Below are 22,028 nucleotides of genomic sequence, written 5' to 3'. Positions count from 1 at the left end.
TGGGCGCTGTGCAAATGAGTGCAAATGGCATGGGCGCGCCTGCCACTACCCCACCAAACGTGCTGCAGGTCTGGAGAAAGGAGAGGGCTCTTACCGCAGGGACCTCAGCTCGGCTGCAGGCTGCCCCAGCAGCACCTGAAAGGGAAAGGCTCTCCGTTTGAGTCCCAGAGCTGCCTGGGCTTTCCAGAGCCAGCGGGCTCTAGGAAGGCACAGCAGAAGCTGCTGGTGCTCCTGTGGGTCACTGCCTGGAACCGGAGGACTGGGCGTTTACCCACCCACCGCCAGCAGTGCTCCTTTGCAGGACTTTCCTGTTCCACTGACCTGTGGCACATTCTTTGCCCACAGCATCCACACGAGCAGCGAGGTCCCGCAGCAGGCACCAGCTGTAATTCACATCACCGAGGGAGTTACTTGACTGGCATTTCTAGCACCCCTGTAGTCGTGCGGTCTCCTCCCACGCCAGCATGGCGAGAGGCTGGCTGAGGACATGGGGAAGGGGTGCAGAGAGAGGCTGCAGCTCCAAGCAGGGACTCCTTCCTTGGGCCTTGGGGCTCTGCACAGCCCTGGTTCCCGGGCAGGCTTGGCACCCCACAGCTACGCCCCATTTCATCTGCCTGCAGCGATCACCTTGTGACCTCCCAGACCCGCAAAGGTGGGAGGTTGGAAGGGCCTCACTGGCGCTCCAGCGCCTCTCCCTCACGCTGAAGCTCACACCCCGCGCCTCTGTGCCTCTGTGCCTCTGCTGACAGCAGGTGAATACTCACCGAGAGCAGCTAGGCTCATCAAGAAAAGGATCGTGAAGAGCCTCTGCTTTCTCAGGGTGATGATTGCCTTCCTGAAAAAGAAGGAGTCTTGGTGTTAGCAGTGCTCAAGGGCAGAGCCCTGCGCAGGGGGACTTTCTCTTACAATTGAGGAGCAGCAATTTATCGGGGAGCCAGGGGTTCTCCTGGTGGGGAGCACCTCCAGCCTCCCCCTGCTCGCCCTGACCCACCGGCACCCCCTGTCTCCATGTCCACACCGGCCACGTGTTGTACTCACAGGGTGGAGATGCCTGTGCTGAGGCGTCTCTGGAGGGAAAGCACGGCCATTGCCAGGCTGTAAGCAATGCTGAAGACCAACCCTGGGCAAAGAAACCAGAGAAAAGCCTGAGGACTCTTCCTGAGGACGCCCGTCAGGGCGTGTGCCAGACCCCTGCGGGGAGGTGGGCGCTGGTCCTACGCACTCCCTCCCCGTGGGGCAGGGCCAGGGCCAGAGTTATGCCCTGGAGAGGAGGGGTGCTGGCTGCACCCTGGGAGCCGGGGATGGAGGGCCGGGCAGGATCCCCTCGCAGGCAGGGCACTGACGGCGTGGCTGGGGAAGGAGGGTGGCACAAGGCTTTGGCCTCTCGGCCTCCACCATACTGGGGTGCCCCGTGGTCGCTACAGTATCCCACAAAGACATGGACACGGTAGCCAGCTCCACATGGTCACGTAGCAGGGGTGGCCCCAGGCCTCTGTCGGGGCAGGATGACACTGGTTCTGCAGGGCCGTAGGTCCCGGCCGAGCCAGGCAGGCTTGGTGCAAACATGGGGTGAAAGGCAGCGCTGAACTTACGCTCATCTTCTGCAGCGCTGCAGCTGCAGCATGCTGGCCCTTTCCAGCTGGTGCCCTGGTCCTCCTGAGAGAGGGCGCACCTATGGGAGGAAAAAGACGGGGCACTGTTTTGCACCATCTCCATGCCACGCGAGCCAAGGCCCTAGCCAGAAGACGGGCTTTGGGAGGCCTCCCAGGAGACGTCCCCGCCGTGGTGAGACAGGGCAGAAGAAGCAGCAGAGCAGGGTGGCACAGCCGCTTCTTACCCCGACTGCCCCCCCGGCCCCCATAGCAGCAACCTGCCCCTGGGCAGGCGTCTCAGAGGCCTGGTGCTCTTTGGGGAGAGGGGAGCAGCTGCCCTCCTCCAAAGCCCCCACCTCTTCCCAGGGCCTCTGCAGCACGAGGGCCAGAGCCCCCTCCGAAACACCCCCCAAGGCTTCTCTCCCTCAGCAGACGCCCACCAGGACTCCCACTCACGGCGGGTTTCCCAAGCCCTGGGACTGCTGCGCTGCCCACAGCGCTCGCCGGCTTCTCCATCGTGTCCCCCCAGCCCCCCTTTAGGCTCTGTGGGTCCTACCTGCCAGCGGATGTCCCCAGGAGGAACAAACCCTTGTACCTGCTCTTGAGGACCTGAGTGGGCCCAGCTGCACATCGGTCCATGTTGCTGCCGGCTGTCCTCCTTGACAGGGCAGCACCTTGCGCTCTTGCAGGAGACTTTCTCCTCCTCATCTTGGGAGAAATGAAGCTCCCCTGCAAGCTCGTGTGTCCTCCTTCCACTGCAGGAGTGTTGCCTGCCCAGGGGAGGCCACTTGGGCGAGAGCCCCAAACTGATTGCCGGGAGGAGAACACCTGCCACGGGCACACAGCCACCAGGACACGGCGAGCTCCTTCCAGGCAGGAGGTTGTGGCCCACAGTGCCATGGTGCAGGGCGGCCAGGTTGACTTCACAGAGGCCTGGCCCCGCACGGTGTGAGGTCATGGCTGTGACATCACAGATGGAGCTACCAGGGGGCGGGGGGCAGGGAGAGACCCCGCCGCCCACTCGGCACTGTGTTTTGCACTTGTGACTAGACGGTGTTGAAAACACACCAACGGTGTAGCTGATGCTGAACAGTGCTTGCAGAGCGCCAAGGCTTCCTCTGTTTCTCTCCGTGTGTCCCTGAGCGAGAAGGCTGTGCGGGTGGGCAAGAGGCTGGGAGGGGACACAGCAGGGGCAGCCGACCCAAATTGACCACAGGGCTATTCCATGCCATGTAACGCCATGCTCCGCAATAAAGCCTGGGCCTTTGGGCTTTCCAAAGCAGCCATTGCCTGGGGACTGGCTGGGCATCGGTCTGCTGGGGTCAACCCACCACAGCCTGTTTAGAGAAGGGAGGGTGTTTGCTGTGTGTTTTGTAGTCTCTCGGGGGACCAGGAAGGTCCCTGCATGGGGGCACAGGGCGCTCCGAGGACACTGAGCATCTGGGATAGCAGCACAGGGTTAGGGAGGATCCCAAGCAGGGCCTCCCGCCTTCCCCCTGCCTGGGCAGGGCAAACCCTGCCGGCCAGGGGGGTCCCCATGGGGCAAGGAGGGGGCGCTGGCTCTGGGTGACAGTGGGCTGAGGCTGCATGGGGCTTTGGCTTGCTCAGCCCCTCTGGCTCCAGTTTGTCATGGGTGTATGGCCCTTCAGGGTATATGCCAGACCCCTGCGGGGAGGTGGGCACTGGTCCTGTGCACTCCCTCTGTGGGGCAAGGGTAGGGTCAGGTACAAGGTTACGCCCTGGAGAGCGGGGCAGCTGGGCGCACCCTCGGAGTGCGGGCCAGAGGGCCAGGCGGGATCCCCTTGCAGGCAGGGCACTGATGGCATGCCTGGGGAAGGAGGGTGGCACGAGGCTTTGGCTTCTGTGCCTGCACCTACTTGGGTATCCCAAGGTTAATGCAGAGCATCAAGGCTTTTTCTGTTTCTCTCTGCGTGTCCCCGAGTGAATAGGCAAGAGTCTGGGAGTCAACACAGCTGGGACAGCCAACCTAAATTGGCCAAAGGTCTATTCCATGCCATATAACATCATGCTCTGCAGTAAAGCCTGGGCCTTTGGTCTTTCCAAAGTAGCCATGACTACGTACCAGGGAGCTGCTGTGCACCTGCATCCTTAATGAGACACATGAGCACCCAGGACATATATAGACAGATATAGAAATGTATGTATATAATGGAGTGTACAAAATAGTATAAGTATATATTTTATTTATACTTAGATACACTATTTTATATATACACACCTGTTGCGGAATGGAGCGAGACTGCACTTCACTCGTAAGAGAGAAGCAACAATACACTTTATTGATATAAAACAGTGAGTTAACAAAGTTCAATGCTAAATGAGACAGTGGTTTAACAAGATTTGATGGCAAGGTACACTTGATTGTTTACTGCATAGAGGACAGGGTCAGACAAAACTGTCAGGGAGACCCTCCCGTTGAGTTGTGAGGTTCAGAAAGGACCCCCTTGCTTTCTAAACTCCTTCTCAGAGAGGAGTCCAGGTGCGGCTGGATCCAATCCTAGTCCCAGACTTGGTCAATGGTTTATGTCTAAAGAATTATATACGTGCAATCAATCCTTTATGTCACTTAGCTAAGATTTCAAGGTTTAGCATGCTATTCATCACTTACCAAGGATCTGTTGTAGCAAGGAATCTCTCAACCTCGAGGAGTAACCTTGAGAGGCATCCCTACTCAAGGGGAGATCCTACCATGCAGCCCACTGCCGTGCAGGAGAGCTCAACGGGCCCTGGGCTGTCCACTATTTATAGAGTAAGATGGTTGACTTACAGTCTTATTTGCATATCAGCAAGACGTTTAGGTCACTGCTCCAGACAACCCATTCGCTACTGTGCTGCCATCCATCCCCAAAGTCCAGCATAAGCTGGATGCAGCCATCACAACCCCCACGGGTGGTTGTTGCTTATCCAGAGGGTGTGTGGGAGCACACCACCACACTCCACCTCGTGACTATAGTCAATTCATCTTACCTTCACAGAGTGGTGGTACGGTCACCTCTTGCTTCTGTGCCATAAATAGTATATTAATAGTTTGTGCGCTTATAGATCCATGGTAAGTAGGTAGTGAAGCACTGCTATTTGTTATGTGTTAATTTGTATGCTTTGGGTGGTTGGAGTTGGGTTATTTGTTTTATCATATACCAAACCTTTCTATACAGTCTAATTATAAGCAATAGACATATTAAAATTAGAGTTAGTAAAATCACAACTGGGTGAAGCATGAGATTAAATACTCCCGTTGCTGTTGGTGACCATCCAAGAAGAGTTTCCCACCAATGGTGTTCATCCTTCTTCATGCTTTCCAAGACATGGCATATCTCTTCTGAGAGATCATCGTATCATGATGAACTGTGATTAGAGTTTTGTGTCCATTGTTTCGGACACGTTCTAGCAGTTGACACAGGTCATCGTGTTGTAGTAGTTTCTTCACCAATGTAAGATTCATTCCAATGGGGGTAGGCAATAAATCTTGACCTAATGTATAATTAGGTTGTAATAATTGATAAGACGTAACAGGAGCTGAATAATTAAAGTCACATCCTACAACTTTAGTAAAGTTACAAACACAAATATTTGAGCTATTGCTTGTATCTACAGTAACGTTATCTATGAATATAAAATCACAAAGGGTTCTCATACAACACCTCTATACATGTATGTGTATATATATTTATGAAGGTAAAGAACCTTTATGCACGTATAACTATAAAGTATAGTAATAAAAGGGATAAAACATTCTTTAATAATAGCTAATGAAATCAATAATTAGAGTTCAAATGTGAATGGAAAGTAATTAAGGAAAAGTAAAAGGCAGATTCAGGCCTCAGAACTTTACCAGGCATCATAACAAGCCCTACGTGTCTGGGGTGCAGGGACATCAAGAGAGCAGAGGGCCATAAATAGGTGGAGGGACACAAACATGTTAGAACATACCTGAGGACTACAAACCCCTTCCAGGAGGCCACCAAGGGGCCTCTGGTGCAATCCCATTACGTGCAAAGTGAGCTGAACCAAAAGGCCCCCGCATCTGGGCCTGGCCCAAGAGGCTGGTCATGCAGAGTTACTGTGGCAGACTTGGGGCTTTGTACGGTTCTGCAAGATGCAACGCTTTCTGCAATAATGGAAAAGCAGAATAAAATGCCAACTTTAGAAGAACATGCACATGGCAACAATAAGGAAAAGCAATAGGACTGTAGCATGCAGTGATCCCATAAGAAATAAGACAGTCACTGAACTCTGACTAGCACACGACTGCCAAAAAAACTCTTCCTAGTGAAGAGCCAGTCTGTGGCAGTGATCGCAGTGTAGGTGGATTTGCCACCCACTTCAGCCCAATTCCCAGTGGACTCAGTTCCAGATGAGAACTCCAGGCTCAGGACAGGAAAGATTAGCCTCCAGCCCTCGTGCAAGGAGCAGACGACCCCACGCTGGAGACATGGCATAAAGGCGTATGGGATGAAAGACTCAAAAGACTCAAAATCTTCCATAGCCAAGACCCCAGGTCCCCAGCTCTTGGCTCATGCAAGGCTTTGCCCCATATCTTACTGTGAAATCAGGCATCTGTATTACCTCTTCTTGCCAGTCACATACTGCGGTATCTTGTTAGATATGAAGATTGCTGGTACTGTAGGCTCCCGACTTTTTTCAGATACTAAATTTCCACTTCCTGCTTCAGTGAAGCTTCTCTGACTTTTGGCCTTTTGATCATTTTCTCTGAGTGATTCATGTAGCTCTAAAATTTGAACCAATATCTCAAGTCTTAACCATTACATTTGAGGATCAACATAGTCATATGATGACAATTGATTATAACTCAGCATGTCACCCAAATAAGGGGGCAAAGACATTCCCTCTTGGTGGCAGAAATGTGTATGGCTGAACCTCCATTTGAGCTGCAATGTTCAAGTGCCTTTCAGGAACAGTCTTCATGGAAAGAGGTGCACACCCCCATCAGAAGTTGCTTTCCAAAGTGCTTCCCAAGGATGATAAGAATCAAAAGCCTCCAGATGGAGAGGTTTGAAAAGACTGAGGCTTATTGAGATGAATGTAACTGGATATGGTTGAAGTATGGAAGAAGAAAAGAGTTTGGAGTAGATGTAGAACAGCAATATTTGCATTCCTGGCATTTTAACTTCGTTGGTTTTGCCTACTGAAGGTGCTGGTGGAATAAGAACCCCCCCCTTCAAATCATATGATGGATCAGTGCTGGGGACAGGGTCCTGTTTATATCCATCTGTTATCAATTTATCTTATTTTCCCTATTTTTGTATGACAGCAAAGATAAATGGAGGTGTCTGCCACTAAAATGACTGTGATGATCACTCTTCATATCCAAGCACTCTATAGTTGAAACAAATGAGTACAGTTTTGAGCTAAGGGCTGTTACTTAAAGTTAATGCATTTATTTCATGGAATTTGCTCCCATTTGAGAGCAGTATGAGAGGAAGAAGGGAATTGTGAAGAGATTGACTACTACACAACCTTACATCTTCATGTTGTCTTCTTCATTTTACTAACACAATGCAGATGTAAAACACTGGCAGATTAGAGGGATAATGTGTTAAACTCTGCTGATGTAAACTACTTAAAATGCAGGATATCAAGCAGTGTCTCCAAACATAGCATAGATCACTCTAAAAAAAAAAAAGAACTACAACCCCCCGAAGTCTTTCCTACTATGAAATGACTTTGGAAATCCTCCTAATTGATCTTAGAATCTTGCATATAGCCAATGCTAAGAAATGAATTCACTGACAAAGCGCACAATGTTCAGGAAGAATATTGGCTACTCGGAGAACTGTTATATCAATATTTCATCTTGAAGCCATGTTTTAAAAAGTGATAAAAGGTTAAAAGCAAAACCAAAAAACTGGTTTAGATGCAAGCAACAACTGTAAATGAAATCCTTGTTTAAACCAAGCAAAGAAAATATCATGTGTGGAAAGCGGAAATATCAAGTGTTACAAATGGTGGCACTGGCTCACATGAATCATGTAACAATGAACTAGTTTGGAGGGTTGCTTAGAATACATTGCATAACATTTCTCCATTCTTCAGCCTTACACAGATTTGCTGTAAGCAAATCATCACTGTGCTTTGCTTGGTTTCATCGAAGTTTATTCTTCATTAATCTGGGTGATTCTTATTGTAATATCATTAGTATGGCATATAATATTATGTAGCACTTAACATCACATAATTCAGATCATTGGCTATTCTCACCCAAAATCAAATCCCCTTGAGGTACACATCGGACTTCCCCATCCTTCCGCATTATCCACCAAGTGCACCCAGGTCCTTGAGCAAAAGCAATCCCATGGATGGGTTTGCCTTTGCCCGAGGCAGGAATAACCCAAACTATGTTCCCCAACATATTTTTTATGTGCACTGCAGGGACTTTATTCCCATGTACAGTACGTAAAAGTTTTGACTGGGCAGGGCCAGCTCCATTTGCTATAAGCAAATCTGTGTAATTCCTAAACCATGTTTCTCTCAGAAAAGACTTTAAAAAAAACCCAACCAACCCAAAACCTAGGAAAGTGAACATAATGGACATAACAGACTAACTCAAGGTTGAAAGAAACAACTTCACTCAAGGTTGAACAACTTCTTCAGCTCAAATTTGAAGAACCCAATAGGAAAGAAGCTGGTACTGCATCTTCTCTTACATCAGAGAAGGAAGTAATGAACTTCACAGCAATCATGCTATGTCATTTTGTCCATGACTTTAGGGGCATATAACAATTTTATATGTCAGTCTAATAACAATGTTACATCTTTTCTCTTGACGTAACACCAGCAGGCTGGCAGTAGAGTTGTTGAGACAATAACCATGCACATCCCAAACCCCTTTGACTTTTAACTAGTAAATTAATGGTGCTCAGCAAATAAGCTCACAAAGACCTCTTCGTTGGCATTCTCCCATCAAAGCAGTAGTGCTGAGCAAGTATCCTCACAGCTCTGGTAGCTGAGATCAGACCGGTCATCTAGAAATGCTGTCAATGAATTTACAAGGCCCCATGATTTGACCTTGTTCTAGCTACCTGCAGTGCTGAGAAATGAACTGCTACCAATATCTAGCTATAGAAAAGCAGAACAGGTTTGATGAGACCATGCATACTTCTCTTCCATGACACAGATGAGGCAAGTTAGATAAATCCATCAAGTTTAAAATCCTGCAAATCAGCAATGGTGACTGGTGAGGTCTTAGAACTTTTGAAACCAATATCCAGTGATTCTTGGCACTGACTTGGAAAATTTGAATGCCGCCTTAGGCATAGAAGGGGCAAAATTTCTCCTTCTGTCCTTTATACAAACTCAACTTTTGAGTAGCTGGATTTCACAGTCCTCTACTATCTTTATTCTTCCTTCAGGAAGATCAGAGATACCACTGCAGAACCTATTCTTTCAGCAAATAATGGCTGGGGGCTTTCTTTTAGTCAAAGCTCGTAAGAAATGTCACAGTATCCGCAAGTCCTTCTTTCTTCTTTGAGATTTGTTGTACAGTGTGTGGATGGGATTTTCTTTTTCTTTTTTCACAGGTATATGTTCATGTTGCATACAATTATTAAATGTCTTGGTACCTTGGCCTCATATTTCAGTTATTTCCTTCCAATATTCTTTCCTCTGTGCTCTGTCTCACTGCAGATGATAATGCATTAACATTTTACCTTCTGAGGTCAGAAGCTAGGAGAAAGACTGGGCACAGAATGAGACTGATGTACCTCCTTTCTGATGAGTATATGCTATTGAAAAGATGTTTATCTTATCAAATCTCCATTTGGTAGCTCCACCGTATGAATAAGAATGTTGGAACAAGTCTCTGAATTCTCACATTTAGCTTCATCCTAAACAAGCCACACAGAACTTTGAATATTGCTATTTAATACATTAGTAAATCCTGTTGACAGAATAAATTCAGAAACCAGTATAATGCAAATAAAAAGGAAAAGACCTCTCTCATGTCAGTACTATATATTTATTTAACAGTTCTATCTGCAGAAAAGGGAGACTATTTCTGCCTACGTGTATTCAAGCAGTATGCAGTTTGTTTTAAGAAGATGAGTTTGTAAAAAGACTCCCTCTTAGGTAAGAAGAAAAGACAGAGAGAGAGATTGGTGACTGCTTAAGCCAATGCCTAGAATTGCTTTAGCTAATAGATTGGGGAGATTGGATCTGAGAGTTTTGCAAGTTTTGCATTCTTCTCTGTGTCTGCCACTGATGTCAGCAAAAGCTCTCTCTACACTGTCGCTTTACATTCTCCAAAATGAGATTATTACTACTTCATAATGAAACTGGCAGCACTAGTGAGAGGCTTGTGCTTTGTGGTATCATATATACAACAAGATGAAGCAGATGGAAAAGCGAGGCTAAGACAGGTTGACTACAGTAGAACACGTACTGCTCCCTTGTACATCCACGTTGCACTACCCAGGTAGTTTGTCATTACTGTTCTCATGGGGGACTTCAGCTTCCGGATGTCTGCTGGAAATACAACATGGCAGAGAGGAAGCAGTCTAGGAGGTTCCTGGAGCATGTGGAAGACAACTTCCTGACACAGCTGGTAAGTGAGCCTACCAGGGGAGGTGCCTCGCTCGACCTGCTGTTTACAAACAGAGAAGGACTGGTGGGAGATGTGGTGGTCGGAGGCTGTCTTGGGCTTAGTGACCATGAAATGGTAGAATTCTCCATTCTTGGTGAAGTAAGGAGGGGGGCCAGCAAAACCACAACCATGGACTTCCGGAGGGCGGACTTTGGCCTGTTCAGGACGCTGGTTGAGAGAGTCCCTTGGGAGACAGTCCTGAAGGGCAAAGGGGTCCAGGAAGGCTGGACGATCTTCAAGAAGGAAGTCTTAAAGGCGCAGGAGCAGGCTGTCCCCGTGTGCCGTAAGAAGAACGGGTGGGGAAGACGACCGGCCTGGCTGAACAGGGAGCTCTTGCTGGGACTCAGGAAAAAAAGGAGAGTTTACCGCTTGTAGAAGAAGGGGCAGGCAACTCGAGAACAGGGATCTCGTTAGGTCATGCAGAGAGGAAATGAGAAAGGCAAAAGCCCAGCTAGAATGCAATCTGGCCGCTGTCATTAGAGACAACAAAAAAAAGTTTTTACAAATATATTAATGATAAGAAGAGAGCCAAGGAGAATCTCCATCCTTTATTGGATGCGGGGGGGAACATTGCCACCGAGGATGAGGAAAAGGCTGAGGTACTCAATGCCTTCTTTGCCTCAGTCTTTAACAGGCAGACCAGTTATCCTCAGGGTACTCGGCCCCCCGAGCTGGAAGACAGGGACGGCGAGCAGGATGAACCCCCCCATAATCCAAGAGGAAGCAGTTAACGACCTGCTACGCCACCTGGACGCTCACAAGTCTATGGGGCCAGATTGGATCCACCCGAGATTGCTGAGGGAGCTCGTGGAGGAGCTTGCCAAGCCACTGTCCATCATTTATCAGCAGTCCTGGTTAATGGGGGAGGTCCCGGACGACTGGAGGTTTGCCAATGTGACACCCATCTACAGGAATGGCCGGAAGGAAGATCTGGGGAACTATAGGCCTGTCAGCCTGATCTCAGTGCCGGGGAAGATTATGGAGCGGTTCATCTTGAGGGCGCTCACAAGGCATGAGCGGGACAACCAGGGGATCAGGCCCAGCCAGCACGGGTTCATGAGAGGCAGGTCCTGCTTGACCAACCTGATCTCCTTCTATGGTCAGGTGATCCACCTGGTGGATGAGGGAAAGGCTGTGGATGTGGTCTAGCTGGACTTCAGTGAAGCCTTTGACACCGTCTCCCACAGCTTTCTGCTAGAGAAGCTGGCGGCTCACAGCTTAGACAGGTGTACTCTGCGCTGGGTCAAAAACTGGCTGGACGGCCGGGCCCAGAGAGTTGTGGTGAATGGAGTTCAATCCAGTTGGCGGCCGGTCACGAGCGGTGTTCCCCAGGGCTCAGTTTTGGGGCCGGTCTTGTTTAATATCTTTATCAATGATCTGGATGAGGGGATTGAGTGCACCCTCAGTAAGTTTGCAGACGACACCAAGTTGGGAGGGAGTGTTGATCTGCTCGAGGGTAGGAAGGCTCTTCAGAGGGACCTGGACAGGCTGGATCAATGGGCCCAGGCCAACTGTATGAGGTTCAACAAGGCCAAGTGCTGGGTCCTGCACTTTGGCCACAACAACCCCATGCAGCGCTACAGGCTTGGGGAAGAGTGGCTGGAAAGCTGCCCAGCAGAGAAGGACCTGGGGGTGCTGGTTGACAGCCAGCTGAACATGAGCCAGCAGTGTGGCCAGGTGGCCAAGAAGGCCAATGGCATCCTGGCCTGTATCAGAAATAGTGTGGCCAGCAGGAGTAGGGAAGTGATCGTGCCCCCGTACTCGGCACTGGTGAGGCCGCACCTCGAATAGTGTGTTCAGTTTTGGGCCCCTCACTACAAGAAGGACGTCGAGGTGCTGGAGCGTGTCCAGAGAAGGGCAATGAGGCTGGTGAGGGGTCTGGAGCACAAGTCTTCTGAGGAGCGTCTGCGGGAACTGGGGTTGTTTAGCCTGGAGAAAAGGAGGCTCAGGGGAGACCTTATTGCGCTCTACAACTACCTGAAAGGAGGTTGTAGCGAGGTGGGTGTCGGTCTCTTCTCCCAAGTAACTAGCGATAGGACGAGAGGAAATGGCCTCAAGTTGCGGCAGGGGAGGTTTAGATTGGACGTGAGGAGAAATTTCTTTACTGAAAGAGTGGTTAAACATTGGAAGAGGCTGCCCAGGGAAGTGGTTGAGTCACCATCCCTGGACGTATTTAAAAGACGTGTAGATGAGGTGCTTAGCGACGTGGTTTAGTGGGCATGGTGGTGTTGGGTCGACGGTTGGACTCGATGATCTTAGAGGTCTTTTCCAACCTTAATGATTCTATGATTCTGTGATACTGCCTAGTTAAACAGTGCAGAGCTGAATACTTACGTTTAGAACTTACAAGTGGGCTTTCATGTTGCTCATACTTTCACTCCACTATTCATCCAAATGCAATTAGTTCCAGTATTGCTAATATTCATGGTATATTATGGCTCTCTGTGACAACTGCAGTCAGTAAAACTGATGTCTGAATAGCTCCTTAGTAGATGACAACGGAAGAAACAGATCTAATGCCAGATCCTATGGAAAGAATGATGTTGCAGTAATTAGGACATAAGGGAAGGGTGAGAGAATGAGACTTTCATCGAGCTGCTACAGGGAAACGGCAAAACACTCTGTACAATTTAGCTATAACTGGGGCATCTGGAAAAGAGATTTTAAAGACCCCAAACCAGGTCATGGGACAGAAAAGACAAAAGTAAAAGGAAAGAGGCACCTCTGCAGCTCTCTCTGTTCATGAAACTTTTATGCCTTGCCTTGCTGGTTTGCAAAAAGACTGAGACTGCCAATTTGAGAGGCAGTATTTGGTTGCTGATGCCTTCCTATAAAGATGTGGGGCTTGAGACATAGTGACCATGTTGAGCACCTTAGGACTATGACAGATATTCCACTGCCTTGCAACACTGTGCTTTCCAAATAAATTTGAGTGATACTGAATGCAGTATTTACCAGCAAACACCTCAGGAGAACAGCATTTAGTTTGTTTTGGATGAGTACTGTGAATAGTCAATGGTCACCTTAATGGGATGTGCCAAAATGCACCACTGAAAAATGTTTCACACCTCATCCCTAAAAATTGCTCTAGGAATACTCTCTGCCCTTTCAAAATTATTTCTAGAAAAAAATTAATGTTGTTTCACTTCACAGCATTATCAAGGTAAATTTTCAAAGACACAAAATGCAGTTAAGAGAACATTTCTACTTAAAAGTTGGAGACGGATGGGAATCTGTTTCCCCTCTTAGCTTACAAAGACCTCTCGTGCTTGAATCTCTTGAACTCCATTTCTAGTGTTTTTCTAGTTATTCTAGTGTTATTCACAGCAACAGCATCATTGACACAGTGTGCATGTACCCAGCAGGAGGCATAAATAACAAACACCACGTTTATAATCATTTTGGCCTAATAAACAGGTAATAGTGGTAGATGAGACTTAGAAAAATTATACATTGGTGTACCACCAGTCACTTGTATGTATTATAAAAATTCTTGCTTTAACAGGCCCAATTTTTACAACAGTGATGATTTTGACAGGATGTGTATTTTGTAAATCAGCTTTGCAAAGACAGTTCCTGAATAATAAGCCTATGAAGTTTTTTTATACTTTTTTATATTTGACACTGGTGACATCTTGTGGTAAGTTAACTCACGGTAAATAGCACCTGTTGCTTTTGCTATCCGTGTTCTGCAGAGACATGCTCTGTGATGTGTGCTGTGTGATGGAGTTCTGCAACTGATAAAAGTGTAGTGTGTAACTTCACACTGGCGAGATACTACATATTTTAACAAAATTAAACTAGAGTAAAATTGGTTTAGGTCACTGGCAAGAAAAAGATCCAGCTAAGTGTGTCAGTATGCTTTTTTTGTTACATATGTCAAGTTTCAGCTCTTTCTATTGTCTGTGAATCCTTATAGCCAACTTCTGACATCTTTATCAGCAGGAACCCTACAGTCTTTTCCATGCTTTTTTTTTATTGCAGAATAAACAAAGTTTATTCCAGTCAAAACTGGAACCTCAGATTTGTCTCTTCCATAGTTTGGGGTTTATTCGGCCTCCAGGCTGGATTGTCTAGATATAGTATAAAAGCTGTGTAAGAGAAAAGTACTAGTAATGTGAAAAATGCTAAGAACTTGTACTTGTTATGTTCCTGGACAGAAAACTTGTCAGCATTTTAATATAAACATAGTAACATACTAACAAAGGTCATGTGATTGCTGGTAGACTTGTGTAGATCTCTATGTTTCGGTTAGAAGATAACCAAAAGATTATCCTCCTTTGGTTGTCAGCTGAATACCGATGGCATCACCTCACCACCACCTTCATTCAGCTCCCATCTAAGTCAATAGGAATTGCATTTGGTTTGGAAGGCAGATGAGTCAGTCAGCAGTCTGGCAGCTTGTGGCATTTCAAATGCTTGTAGACACCTGAAGTTCCTACTGCTGTTCTGCTAGAATTCCTGTTTTTCAGATTGCTAGGAAATACTACCATTATTTAATACCCAAGTTATTTAACTTCAAGGGACAGATCACTTGATGCAGGAGATGACTAAATGAGTTTTGCATCTTTACATGCTCAATCTAGGCAAAACTTTTCATCCTTCTGGTTGCCAATTAATTATTAAGTATACAGCAGTTACTGCGAAAAAATATTTTCTCTGCCTGTTATGCTGCTAAATTTCCTTTGAGTTGTTATAGCTTTCTCTAAGTTAAGTAGCAAAAGAAATCTCATACTCTAGCCACAGAAAGAAAGGGAAGAAAAAAGCAAACCAGTTATAGTTGTAAGTAGTGTGTACCAGAAAGTTCATGATTCACATCTGGAAAGCTAAACACTTCTTGCTGAAAAGGACTGGTTAATAAAGCTATGGGATGGATGGAGAAGTATTCATGTAACTGCCAGACCAAGGGGACTGCAAATGTCACAGTCCTAAGCCTCCTCTCTTGTGTGTGATCTGGCTACAATAAAGTAACTTGGATATTTTGTCCTCCCCAATGTTACAGTGCGAGTCCAATGTTAAACCAGAACTATCAGCATTAGTACAGTACAAAGAAATCAGCTGATGAAGCCTGTAAAAATCTGACAGTTTTGTTTGCCCTTTTATACCAAAATACATTATCCTGATCACTTACAAGGAAGGAAGTGTCACTATAAGGTAAGCAAGTGAGTAGGCCACATTGTCAAGTGAAATAACTTTGTGGCTGCCTAGCACAGTCATAGTGACGTGGATAGTTTTATCTGGCCCTTGTGGGAAATGTGGTTGAGGTTTTTTGCTGTTGTTCTAGACAATTTTCCCTGGCATTCTGTATGTTTTGTTTAAAGAGAGAGGTATGTGGCAGGGCTAGGAGTGGAAACGAGTCATAAGGTACAGCTCCCAGGAATGCTGGCCAAGGAAACTTGACCCTGTCAAGTTGCTTAATATGAAGGCAAACAATGTGTTTTTGAGAGGTGTTTTAAGAGCCCCACAGATGCATTATGCTTAGCAATACATGAACTGTAATGCCTGCAACATCAGTGTAGTCTTGGATTTCAGTCAGGTGCTGAAATTTTAATGAGGAGGACTCTGGAGATTCCCTACCAAGTCACAGCCCAAGCGCCCAGAGCAGAACCAATACAAGTGATCAGTGTTGGTGGAAATAGCAGTCTGTGCTGGTACCAGTAGCATCATAACAGTAAAGAAAGCATCAGTGCATCTAGGGCTGAAATACTCTAGCCTTACTAGTAAGAGAACATAAAATATACAGAAACAATATGATGAGCGAGCACCTCACCCTACTCTGGGAACACCAGAAGGATTAAGATGCACATTTGCACGAAAGCTTTTGCATGACCACAAGGAAGAAAATGTTAGAAAAGTCAGGGATTCCGTATCTTAGAGTTTATGCTCAGAATGCTAAATGTCTGAACTGCCCATGTTTTGAACAATCTGATCTAGGTCTGATAGCAGAAGTAAATTACAAAATAAGGTCTCAGAGATGCTTATCTAAAATACTAGCCCTGTAAAAGCAATGGCAAAATCATCTGATAAGCATTGCTCAGTGGCCTAATTCTGCTCCCTCATATAGCACTTTAAATTGGTTAAAAAGCTTTGCCCTGGTTACTGCTGCTACTTCACCACTCTAGAGACATTTTCATCAGGAACATTAGGCAATTTATCACCATGTGAGGCCTAAGTTTGAAAAAGAAATGGAAGTTATTTGTCATTTCTGTTATCAAGATATATAACTGATTGGCCCTATGAATCACACAGAATCACAGAATGACTGAGGTTGGATGGGACCTCTGGAGGTCATCTTGTTCAACCCCCTGCTCATGCAGGGCCACCTAGAGCTGGTTGCCCAGGGCCATGTCCACATAGCTTTTGAATACCTCCAAAGTAGGAGACTCTACAACCTCTCTGGCCCCTGTGTCGGGGCTCAGTCACCCTCACAGAAAAAAAGTGTTTCCTGATCTTCAGAGGGCATGTCCTGTGTTTCAGTCTGTGCCCATTGCCTCTGGTCCTGTCACTGGGCACCACTGAGAAGAGCCTGACTCAATTTCGTTGCACCCTCCCTTTGGTATTTATATATATGGATGAGGTCCCCCCTGTGCCTTCTCTTCCCTAGGCTGAACTATCCCAGCTCTCTCAGCCTTTCACCATAGGAAAGATGCTCCAGTCCCTTCAACATCCTACTGGCCCTTTGCTGGGCTCTCTCCAGTATGTCCATGTCTCTCTTGTACTGGGGAGTCCAGAACTGGACACAGCACTCCAGGTGTGGCCTCACCAGTGCTGAAGAGAGGGCAAGGATCACCTCCCTCGACCTACTGGCAGCACTCCTCCTATCGCAGTGCAGATACCATCCATTGCCTTTGCCACAAGGGCACATTGCTGGCTCATGTTCATCTTGGTGTTGAACATGAACACCAGCATGTACTGGTGCATGGGGTTGTTCCCCCCCGCAGGTGCAGGACTTTGCCCTTCACTCCTTGATGAACTATACATCAACAGCTTCTCTAGGAGGATCTTATGGCAGACAGTGTTAAACACCTTTTCTAAAGTCCAGGTAGACAATATCCACTGCTCTCCCCTCACATCCAGGCTAGTCATTACATTGTAGAGGTTTATCAAGTTGGTCAAGCATGACTTCCCTTTGGTGAAGCCATGCTGACTACTCCTGATGATTTTCTTGTCATTCACGTGCCTGGAAACAGTTTCCAGGATTAGCTGTTCCATCACCTTCCCAGGGATCAAGGTTAGGCTGACCAGCCTTTAGTTCCCTGGGTCCTTCTTTTTGCCCTTCTTGAAGACAGGAGTAACATTTGCTTTCCTCCAGTCTTTGGGCACTTCTCCCAATCCCTATGATCTGTCAAAGATTATTGAGAATGGCCTCATAATGACATCTGGCAGCTACCTCAGCACTCATGGGTTCATCCCATCAGCGCTCATGGACTTGTGTATGTCCAGGTTGCTTAAGTATTCCCTGACCTGATCCTCTTCCACCAAGGGTACATCTTCCTTGCTCCACATTTTTCCCCTGGTCTCTGGGATTCCTGAAGGATGGTCTTGCTAGTAAAGACTGAGGCAAAGAAGGCATTCAGTACCTCAGCCTTTTCCATGTCCTATCTAACCAGGTCGCCTATTTCATTCAGCAATGAGCCCACATTTTCCCTAGTCTTCCTTTTGTCACCTATATGCTTATAGAAGCCCTTCTTGTTCTCTTTCAGATCCCCAGCCAGATTCAATTTCATTGGGCTTTAGCTTTCCTAACTTCATCCCTGCATGCTCAGAGAACATCTCTATATTCTTCCCAGGTTACCTGTCCTTGCTTCCACCCTCTGTATGCTTCCTGTTTGTGCTTGAGTTTGGTCAGGAGCTCCTTGTTCATCCACAGAGGCCTCCTGGTATTTTTGCCTGACTTCCTATTCATTGGGATGGACCACTCTTGAGCTTGGAGGAGGTGATACTCAAATATTAACCAGCTTTCTTGGACATCTCCTCCCTCCAGGACCTTATCCCATGGGACTCTTCCAAGAAGATCTTTGAAGAGGCCAAAGTCTGCTCTTCTGAAGTCCAGGGTTGTGAGCTTGCTTTTTACCCTCCTCCCTCCCCTCAGGATCCTGAAGTCCACCACCTCATTGTCACTGCAGCCAAAGCTGCCTTTGATCTTCACATTCCCAACAAGCTGTCAGTGGGTATGAGGTTCAGCAGAGCACCTCTCCTTGTTGGCTTCTCTGTCACTTGGAGGAGGAAGTTATCATCAGTGCACTCCAGGAACCTTCAGGATTGCTTATGTACTGCTGTGCTCTCTCTCCAGCAGATATCAGGGTGGTGCAAGTCTCCCATGAGGGCCAGGGCCTGCAAACGTAAGGCTGCTCCCATCTGTCTGTAGAAGGCCTCATCCTTTTGTTCTTTCTAGTCAAGTGGTGTGTAGCAGACGCCCACTATAACATCACCTTTACCTTTACTCTCTTTAATCCTTACCCATAAGCTCTCATTTGGCTCCTCATCTATCCCCAGGCAGAGCTCCATGCACTTCAGCTGCTCTCTCACATAAAGGGCAACTCCCCCTCCTCATCTTTCCTTCCCATCCTTCCTAAAAGGCCTATATCTCTTCATTGCAACACTCCAGTCATGGGAGCCATCCCACCATGTCTCTGTGATCCCAACAAGATCGTAGCCCTGCAACTGGACACAGATCTCTAACTCACTGTGTTTTTTTCCTACACTGCATGCATTAGTATGCACTTTAGAGAGGCACCCCAGCATGTTCACTTCCTAGAAAGGGTTTTGAGGATTTCTCCATAATTGGGCCTTGTAGGCACTTCCTTGCTTATATGCAAATCCTGGAACTGACCCCACTTAAGGTCCATTTTGTTGATTTTAAAGCCCTCCTTATGAGGTCAGCCATCCTATTGGCAAAAGTAGCTTTGCCCCGCTTAGTGATGTGGATCCCATCTATCCCAAGCAGAGACTGATCTGCAAACAGGGTCCCATGGTCATAGAACCCCAAACCCTGTCACCAACGCCAGTTCCGCAGCCAATTATTGACATGTACCATTAGTGCTTTCCTCCTCACATCTTTTCCTTTCACCAGCAGGACTGAGAATACCATCTGGGCCCCCAGGCCCTTGACTACTGCCCCCAGAGCTCTGGAGTCACTTTTGGTACTGTCCAAGTTTCCCCTAGCAGTATCATTTGTGTCCCGATGGAAGATCAGCAGGGGGTAGCAGAGAGTCAGACAAGCTTCAGCTGTCCCTACACAATATCCCGGATCCAGGCCCCTGGCAGGCAGCAAACCTCTCCAGTTGATAGGTCAGGTCAACAGATGGGTTCCTCTGTCCCCTGCAGCAAGGAGTCACCCATTACAATTAATCACTGTTTCTTCCTGGTGGTATTGCATGGTTTAGGGTCAGGTGGACCAGATCCTTTGCCTGAAGGCACATGAGGCTCCTCTTCAACTTTGAGGGCAGTGAACCTATTTCATAGTTGCAAGCCCTTAGGTGAGGTAGGAGCCTTCCTCTGCGTCAGAAATCACCAGCTTCCATCCTTTCCATTCTCCAGAGGCTGCACTTACCTTAATAATAGGGATGGACACTGCCAGCTTCTCTACTGCAGTTGGGGGTGGTGGCTTTTCAAGCTGTTGAGTCTCAGAGAAGATCCTGTCTATCTCCCTTTCCTCTTCCCTGATGCTGTGCAGCCTGCTCACTTCCTCCCATAACTCCTCCTCTTGGCAGCACAGATCCTCCAAGACAGCATACCTCCTGCAGGAACAGAACCATCTCACCTGGCATCAGAGAGAGACCTCGGGCACTCCCTACAGCCTTGGAGGGCTGCATCCACCATCCAGAGCTCAGTCTGTGTCAAAGCCTCTACCCTAGCAAGGACAACTACTCCAACACCTGCTGGGGAAAGTGCTCTGTGGCATGTCAGTACCATGTCTGAGGCTGTTACAGTGGTACAAATGCAACTGAGGCCCCCTTCTTTACAACTGCTGTACCTGTTGGTTGTACTCTAGGACCTGGATCTAGGCCTGGCTCTTACATGGGCCTCTCCTGAGCACCAGCTAAAAGGGTGCTTAGCCCTGCCTAATTAACAGACCCTTGCAACAAAGGCTTCAGGCACACTGGGTCAAGAGCAGCTGATAATGCTCCTTAGAAGCTGCTAGAGCTTCCTTGGGACCACACCCTTGTGATCACACCCTTGTGGCTCCCTTTACCTCCTCCTTGCCTGACAGCAGCTCTCCAAAGCTGTAGAGCTGAAGCTCTACAAAGATGTAACACTGAGAACAATAAATAGGATACGCTACCTCACATACAGATTTAAGCATTTCTCTTACACTGACTGCTTACACCAATAGATACGACAGCAGTTCTCACGCTGTGCCATTCAAAAGGGAAGAATGCCAGTAACTCAATCACCTGCACCACGTATGAAGGATTTTTGGATTTACCTCAAGACGTTTCCAGTGTCAGAGCAGCTGAAAACTAACAGATTCATTTCCAAACCTGTTTAGTCAGTGAGGCCTGCTAACAAGTTTACAGCTGCAAAAGCAATTGCTGCTCTTTCCCCTCTGAAAAGGCAGGACAGGAAAAACTCCGCCTAGTAGGTAGCTGAACAAAGCCAGGTACTAGGTGTCTCCTTTTGGACTAAGAGAGCTAGGACCTAGCAATGAGTCAGGAATACCTGGGTTCCTGTTACTTTTTACACAAGTAAAGGAGTATCTCTGAGGGTTTTAGTGAGAACTCTCTATCTAAATGGCAGGTTCTGGTGTCCTCTAGTGTTATTCTCCTTTAGAATAAAAAGAAAACTCTTACCTCCCTCCCCAACTGTTCAACACTTGATTTATATAAAGTTTTGTCTTCCTTTCTTCCTAATTTTTTTTTTTTTTAATCTGTGAAGGGAACAGGAGAACAGCAACAAATTAAAACAACAGAATTTTGACTGAAGCATACTGAATGTCAGGGTAGTTGCTGCAGTACAAATGTGTCTTCAGGTTGGACATCTTCCCCATCCTACTCTATCAAAGGGACTGTTTCACCTGCCAGAAGTGTCTTTCCCATCTCAGATATCTCAAACTTCTGCCACTGCATGTTATCACTATTTGTCCATGCAGGGATCCTCATTCATGCCACATCTGAGATGTAACTCAGTTTCCGTGTAAAGAAAATTTAACATCACCTCTAACCTGTTCACACAAAGACAGTCTAAAAGCCATTAAGTCAGTGCAGAGCTTCCATACAAAATTGAAAAAAAAAAAAACCAAACCTAAAACAAGTCATAGAAACTTTTTATATTAAATATTTGACAACATTACAAAGATTTTTGTACAGCTCTGCTGTGAAAAAGAGCATTAGGTGTAAGATTGTCTCTGGGAACAATGATGCTCAAGAAAAGTTACCAGCATTTAGGGAAGGCTTTACTGCTGTGTCACAGGTAGCTTGAAGCAGCAGAGAAACATTTTCTGTGAAAACACTGTTTTGAAACATCTACAGGTACACCATATAAATATGATCAGGGTATGGCTAGGGGGCAGGCTTCAGATACCTGGCCAGGTAGGTCTTCTGGTCTTCTCCAGGGTTGTAGGCAACCACTCAGAAGGGAGAATGTGAACCAAATGTGAAAAATTGCTACATGATCAGTTGAGTGGTTATTTCACAGTGGGAACTTTGAGTAAGGCATTGCCCAGTCTCAGATACCATGGTCACCATAAGCTGTTTGTGAAGCACTCCTACTTGCAAGCTATTTGAATGTCAAAGGAAGAAAAACTAAAGACAATATTTTTGTGTATCAGCTGTGGTAGGATAATATATTAGTGGATCTGTTGTTCTAATGCAGAA

The 22,028-nt window shown here is 46.9% G+C and overlaps 1 long non-coding RNA gene across 1 annotated transcript in view; it reads right to left on the bottom strand.

Moving 5' to 3' along the window:
• Positions 1-3,785: 3,785 nt before the first annotated feature.
• Positions 3,786-22,028, bottom strand: part of LOC143172781 (uncharacterized) — a 35,794-nt gene continuing 17,551 nt past the window's right edge. Inside the window, exons 2-3 of the long non-coding RNA XR_012997411.1 lie at positions 5,544-5,721; positions 3,786-5,084 (exon numbers count right to left, since the gene is read on the bottom strand). This is a non-coding gene — a long non-coding RNA (uncharacterized LOC143172781). The remainder of the gene's footprint in view (positions 5,085-5,543; positions 5,722-22,028) is intronic.

Source organism: Aptenodytes patagonicus, chromosome Z (assembly GCF_965638725.1).
Source record: "Aptenodytes patagonicus chromosome Z, bAptPat1.pri.cur, whole genome shotgun sequence".
Taxonomy (NCBI): domain Eukaryota; kingdom Metazoa; phylum Chordata; class Aves; order Sphenisciformes; family Spheniscidae; genus Aptenodytes; species Aptenodytes patagonicus.
The sequence above is the reverse complement of the archived record's forward strand: the minus strand, read 5'-3'. Positions and strand labels throughout refer to the sequence as shown.